This window comes from Penaeus vannamei, chromosome 17 (genome assembly GCF_042767895.1).
Source record: "Penaeus vannamei isolate JL-2024 chromosome 17, ASM4276789v1, whole genome shotgun sequence".
Lineage (NCBI taxonomy): Eukaryota > Metazoa > Arthropoda > Malacostraca > Decapoda > Penaeidae > Penaeus > Penaeus vannamei.
The window spans coordinates 24,148,154-24,155,653 of record NC_091565.1 but is presented as its reverse complement, the minus strand read 5'-3'; positions in this window follow the sequence as shown (position 1 = coordinate 24,155,653).

Genomic DNA, 7,500 nt, shown 5'->3' with positions numbered 1-7,500 from the left:
CTTAACACGTGACACAAATAACTTATAGGCCAACAGTCACATAACATTACACACTGGGTTCTCCTTTGTCAGTCGCTACCGGTTGAGATGATTACAAGATTGCCTACATAGATAATTTTTTACCCCTCTGAAGGGTGCATATTGAGAATGCTGGACATTAAGTTGTTCAAAAAGGCTGAACTGAAGACACATCCTGTGGTGTACTATTTCCATGAGGCAAGTGCTTTGATAGATGACTTTGGTGCCTTTTTTGGGGCCGTTCTGTTCCTGGCATAAGTCATCTATCCAGGTCAAGAGCTTGTCTGATCCACCTCTGAATCGGGGTCTCCTAAATAGAAAGATCTTCTAGTTCAAAAGCCTCTTCCAGATCTTTAAATATCACCACAGATACTGTTTAAGAGGGTGGCTATGCTTTGTGCTGTTATGTTGCCGCGGTCACACGAGCGTTTTTTCAACGCCAAGTCACTGGTAACTACATTTCCACTTCATCTTCTGAGTTCGCGTAATCTACTACTTAAGGCCTTTTTAGTAGCACAATGAAGTTCCCAACACGTTGGATTTTCAACAAAAGAGCGTCAATAATTAAGATATTTCTTTAAATTGAAATGTTTGTGATACATTAGGGAACAGATTATAAAGACAATCCGCGATCGCACCATAAGAGATAATTTTATAAAAGATTTTCGGTTCTTTTCCTGCTAGACCACATAAAATATATTCCTTACATATTTTAAGCAAAACCTCAAGTCCTCAGTTCCACCTAATATAGCGATGAGCCAGTAAAATGAATTTTCTAAACCACGTGATTTGGATAATCTCATAATTGGATTTTTTTCATAGACCATAGCAATCTGTAAATAAGGTCAAATTAATAATGTAATATAATGTCAGGTTAAAGACGTATTTCTTTGGTATATATTAGGCATATTTTGCCATTGAATGTTCCCATATCTCTTTTAGATTACATTTACCTTGTCATACCAACAAAACATATCACGAATGTAGTCTTAAATTAATTATCATATTTTTTAGTAAGTGCTGCATATTGCCTTTCAGACTAGGCGGAAAAAAATACTATCACCAATGAATAAATCATTTCAAAGTCTTTGTGGTTGCTGCTTAAATAAGAGATGTGTTACGAACTAGGAAAATGGAACAAGGCAAAAATTCTATATATTCAATATCTTGAATAAGCAAATGCTTACTTTCGCAATTATCATATGATCATGAACTGTAATAACTGTTCTTATCTGCAATACATTTGAAGAATGATTTTCAAATGTTTCAAATGAGTGCAATACTCATTAGGTTTGTAATTGATTTTTAAAAAATTGTGATGAGGGCCGTGCGGCCAACCATAAACATGTTTGTCGCTGAAATCGAGCAGCTTGGTGATGCTTGGGCCACTCCCATGTGCTCAGCAAGTTGGGAAATCGCTCACAAGGTAACAATGAGTCGCCGATCACATCGCGATAGTGTGACCCTGCCTTTTGTGAATCGTTAGAGGTGATCATGAGGACCCCAATTTCCACTGGAGCCGGTGTAGTACCAATCTCTCAGCCGTCTTACCCGGACAGCTGAATAATGTTGCAGAAAATATGCTACAGCTCATGACACCTGAATATTTCCAAATGTGCTAATTGTGGAGGTCCCCATCAACTGGGCTCTGCTGAGTGCAACTGCTTGAAGAAAGAGACGGAAAGGGCACGGTGTTAGTTACCGTGAAGCCAAGGCGAAAATTGAAGGTTTGAATACCAAAGCCAATGCTTCCTACATTTCAGCCGCAACTAACATTTCCAGTTAAGGCAGTATCAGTCAGGAGATAGCGTCTAAGGATAAAAAATGCCGAGTTGAAGAAAATTGCTAAGGAATTAATGATCAAATTATAGAGCTGAATAATATAATGAAAGAAACTGCTGAATCAACTCAGCAAAAGCAGTATCATAAGGAGGATACCAAATCACTATCAGGATCGCACGCCCAGGCGGCTTTGCTAGAGTAGCGATTTATGTAAATCGACACTTTAAACGACCATCGACCCATTGGTATGGAGGTCTTGCTGTCACCGTCTGGTTAGTTCGTCCAGGAATGTTTATTTAAATGTTAGGAAAGTAGGTATCTAGAAGAGGGTAAGCGGAACTAAAAAGTAAATATGCGACTGCAAAGAAATAACCATACCAAGTTTCAATGGTTAGAACTCAGGTTAGTGTGTCCGAGGTGGAGTGCGTGTCGGCCTACAGCCGATGGAAGGTCTAGATTTAAGGGTTTTGAACTTGTGATATGCAAACACAAGAATCTAGAAAATTAGAAAAAAAAATCATCAATTAGACACTTTCCCACTAAATATATCTTATTCACTCTTTTCACCTTATAAGTTTCATCTCATTATTCTCATTATGCATGTCTTATTCTTGAAGATTAAGATCCTATAGAAATACTATCAGCCTTCATCTCAATTTCTCATCTCTAATTTATTATAACAAATTATAATTTTCCTTTATCTTACTCTAAACTATTATTTTAACTGACATATCACATCTTAATCAGATCTTCAGATTCCTTTAGGTTTTAATCAACCCTTTCAAAAACTGAGGGAGTGCATATGACATCATAAAACATGACGTAAATCTGAATTACTTTTATTCAGTGAAAGTTTAAATAAAAAACACGAACGTAAAATGTAGGTAGCTTTAAAAGCTCATTTAAAACAATAACAAGAAAATGAAAATCACACGAGAAAAAAAAGTTAAAACGTTTTAAAAATCTTATGATAATTAGATTCTGGAAACCTGAGCCCACCGCCTTTGTAGGAAACAAGAAAAACAAAGATATTTTGACATACCGCCTTGAGGTAAGAACACCTAGGCTGAGAGATGCTCTCAGGAAAGGTCAATATTATATTCTCAATAGAAGGCGGCATTTCTCCCCCTGTTAAGTTTCCTGCTTTTACTTAAAACGCCCTACTCGTAAAAAGCTCAAGCAGGAAAAGGCAATTGGGAATCCTTAAAACTATAATGTGGACGGCTTAAAGGAAAGCCTTTAGGGCAGGGGAGGCAATAGATTTTTACACGGGGCCACATGAGAAACATGAACTGTGTCAGAGGGCCACAAAAAAGATAACTTGAACTTAATTCTGCTCAACTTTCTTCCATTGTAAATTGCACTAAATTTTATATTTAGTGCATTATATATTTAATAAATTATATATTTAATAAATTGCATATTTAATGAATTATATATTTAATGAATTATATATTTAATAAATTATATATTTGATAAATAATATATTTAATAAATTATATATTTGATAACTAATATATTTAATAAATTGTATATTTAATAAATTATGTAATTAGTCCCTGTCCGGCCTCGAGGGACGCACAAAGGCCGTAGTTTGCCCAGGTCTGCTTTAAGGGGACGAAATGTGCTCAATATTTACGGCAGATGATAAGAAAACGAATAAAGTTTTTAAAAAATGCAATCCGGGATCCATGATACACAGACAAAAGCCAATTGCACTGTAACTCATATTAATAATTTCCCGCCTTCCTTGAAGCTCTCAGCGACCGGGGCACCGAAATGATGTAGTGTGCGCCCCGGGTGACGTAAATTTTCGCCAGGTTCCTTCGTTTGTGCCGCTTTAACTTGTGGCTCACTACACTAGGCCTTGGCCTGGTTTTTGGTCTGTTTCTCGGAACAGATCATCTACTGGGCGTCTCCCTGGTAGCGAGGACCTGGAAGTCACTGTCTCCAAAGATACCTATGGAGGCCCTGGGAAGCGAGGGAGAGTAGTATGAAAAAAGTTCATGGTTAAAACAAATGTGCTAGACACCAAGGTCATATAGCACTGAGCGGAGGATGAACCTCCCTCCCAGAAAAGAAAATGAAACCGGCGGACACGGCACTTCTAAACTCCATTCAGGAGATTGTCACGTTATCCATTATAAAATGAAACAATCGAAGTCTTAGAGCTAGAGTAAATGGCCTTAGAAATATCTAGGCTTACCTAGATATGTCAGGTGCTTTTATCAATATTCATAATTTCGATGTTTATAGATGCGATGCAGGTCGTGGGGGAGGAGCATGCATTCATGTACGAGATGCTCTCAAAACAAATGAGATATCTACTACAACTGGTAGAGTACAGATGTAAAGGATATCTGGGTTACCGTACAAAGTAATATGTTTCTGTCATTCATCGCAAGCCCAGCCAATAGGCACCCTCAAAGTTCTGAAACATAGATTATCTTGAAAAAGGTTTTATAGAAATGTAACGAAAGAAACCTCTTTTCATCTTGGGTGATCTAAATGATGTAAAAATGCAAAGTTAATCAAGATAATCAAGAAAAACAAATTAAATCCATAAACCTACAAAGGTCACCAAAAACACTTCGTTATTAATTGACATAGCTAATTATAAACAAAAGAGAAGTGTCAGATCACTAATAGAAGGATCCAAAACCGATTATTTTAAATGAAATAACTAAATATACCAAACAAAAAGCATCACAGATACTAATCTAAATTCCAGAATTAGTGCGAATGATTTTAACAATTTCTTCGAAAAAATTGGAAATTCATAAACAGCTTCCACATCTTAGCAAAATACAAGTAAAGTAAGGTCCCCAGGCAATATTTTCAAGCCCCAACCTGTAAAAACCTTTCGCTTTATCAGAGTCTGTCGACCTGCAATGGCGTATTAACTAACTCTTATCATCTCTAGTCACCGGTGGCCTCCCATCGCTTGGGAAACATGATATTATAACCCCAGTTTTCAAATATGGAGACGAAGTCAAAGTTAATAACTATCGCCATATTACCATACTCCGTATTCTCTCTTAGGCCCCTTTTTCATTCTGAAGCCCCCGACCAGTACGTATTAATATATCCATGGGCCCGTTCAGTGAGTCATTCTTTCAGATTCAGTTATTACTAGTTATGAATAGTGTAATGGTGCCAACAGCTATAGAACAAGAACACTGAAAAAATTCCAATTCACTGATATGCGAGAGATAGTTATATGTAGCTACTGCAGGTGAGATAAATTTCAGATTCATTCGACATCGATTTTTTATATGTATCTATGGCCCCTCAGAAAGTACCCCATGTCTTTCAGGATAGGAACTCCAGATCTAAAGCTCTCGAAAAAACCGTTACTAACTGAGACTACATTTCTTGGGACCAATGGTATACAGTCCAAAAGCTGTCGACTGAAACAGCATTATTACAGAGAGAATAAAATTTATGAGTACAGTCAAACATATTAACGCTTACATTGTTTTTTGACAATGTCGACCACGATACCCTTGTTATTAAACTAATAAATCACAATATCGATGCATATTGGTTCAGAAGTTATCTAACTAACAAAACCCAATGTCAAAATTCGTGAGAATATATCAACAAAACAGACGGTATCTTTCTGTGTTCGACAAGGATCTATATCACATTAATCTATCTGTCATATGAAAAAATGAAATCCCTGTTGAAACTAGGATCTCTGTTCAAACACCAGCTCTCAGTATCATTAATTACTGCTCAAATATATGGGGTATAACAAAGTTCAAATTCAGATAATTCTAAAATTACAAAGCCTTGCTGTTACTAAGGTAACGTAAATGTGACCACATTACTCAACACCTAAATAAATTAAGTTGGTTAAAAGTGCAATACAAATGCAACTATGAAATTTGCATACTAATTTATAAAATAATTCTAGTTTTATCCAAAGTGGCTGTTAACCCTTCCAGTCATAGGTAACAACCTGTATCCAGACAAGACAGGTAAACTGTACATCAAAATATCACGGAGAGATACAGGTGTACAGTAGATGCTAGCACGTGGACCTAAGACATGGAACTGTAGTGGACTGAAAAATGTGCAATGTTTTAATGTGATGTTTCTCCCTCAGTGGCCTGGCATTATTTGTGAAAAAGTCCCGCAGAACAGAATTTTACGGGAATTGCACGCCCGATTCCATGGCTTGTCGGTACGGAAGTACTTATACGGTTTGCGCAAGACGGGCGGAATGAGACTCCACTGAAAAGATGAACACCTTTCTTTGCAAGAGAAGGAGGGGAGCACCCTCGGACCATAGCCAGGGGGCGGATATATGCCTGTATATTTTATTTATTATTATTTGAATAAATGTCTAGTATCTTACGGAAGCAAAAGAATAACTACTCTTTTTAGTACACCCCGCCACTCTTCTTAACCCAGAGCACCAGCTTCTAAACGAGAAAATAGATGAGAGCTTAAACGCTGGAGAACGTATTTATAGCCGAGGCGCGACTGGAAGTTTTCTTTAATTACTTTTTTTTAAATCAAATAGTCATTTTTCTTTTTAAAGGTATTATATTAAAGGAATGCTTATTTTGAAAACTGCCGTATGACTCTTTTTTCATTAAAAAGAATTTATTAAAGATACGTTTAGAGTAAACATTCACACCCTATTACCTGTGCTCCTTGGGAGCACAGGTGTAATTAGGAGGCTCTCACCTTTGAACGGCAGTAGCTGCAGATGGAGGCGGGGACAGCCCAGGCTAGGCTGTCCTCCCTTTTTCTTTTTCTTTTTATTTCGCGGATTACCCTTTTACTGCTGACCGAGATACTGCAGCACGAAGGTAAAGCGGTCGTGGGAGAGATTATTTTTAGTGGCAAAAGTGTTGCTTTAGAAGCTTATCCATTCGGGAAGAACCGAAAGGCTGGCGCTCTCGTGTCGCCTTTTAGTGATTCAATTTTGAACACGTGAGTGAGCGGATTTATTTTTTACATACTTTTAGTATTTTTCTTTTTACTTTTTTAAGTTCTTTTTAAGGGGACGTTCCTGTTCCTTTTAGATTTTTGTTTTAGGGTTTGCATTGTTTTATGATGTTCTTTTTATTCTCATTGTTTTATAACAAAATGATTTCTATGATTAATGATTTTTAAAAACTCTTATCAAGTTTTTAAGGTTTATGTACCTGATTATTATTTGGTGCTTGCTGGTTCATTAACTTACCTGATGGTGATTTATGTGCTTGCTGGTTCATTAACTTACCTGATGATGATTTAAGTGCTTGCTGGTTCATTTACTTACCTGATGGCGATTTAAGTGCTTGCTGGTTCATTAACTATAAGACAGCCTTATCCGAAATCCTTCACACGTGGTGAAGATCCCGTGCTCGTCCTCCCCGCTCTGGTTACGTTTACTCTGTCTTGCCTAATCATACATTCTACACTGCACACATCACAACATTTGTACACAATCTTTCCCTCCTTTATACAAGCCCTTCCGTAAGGATGTCTAACAGGTTGGATTAAGCGAGGAAAACCAGAGGTACGGGTTGCAGTAAAGCGTGGACTGGGCAACAGAATGTATGGGTCTGAAAGAGGAATATTGCATAGGGGACGAGACATGAGATGGGCGTGCATACGGCGTGCGTGGCCTATATGCAGGCAGGCAAGGGTCGTCTCCCATCTATCTGCTCATGAAATGGTGCTGCCAAGAGCAGATGTACG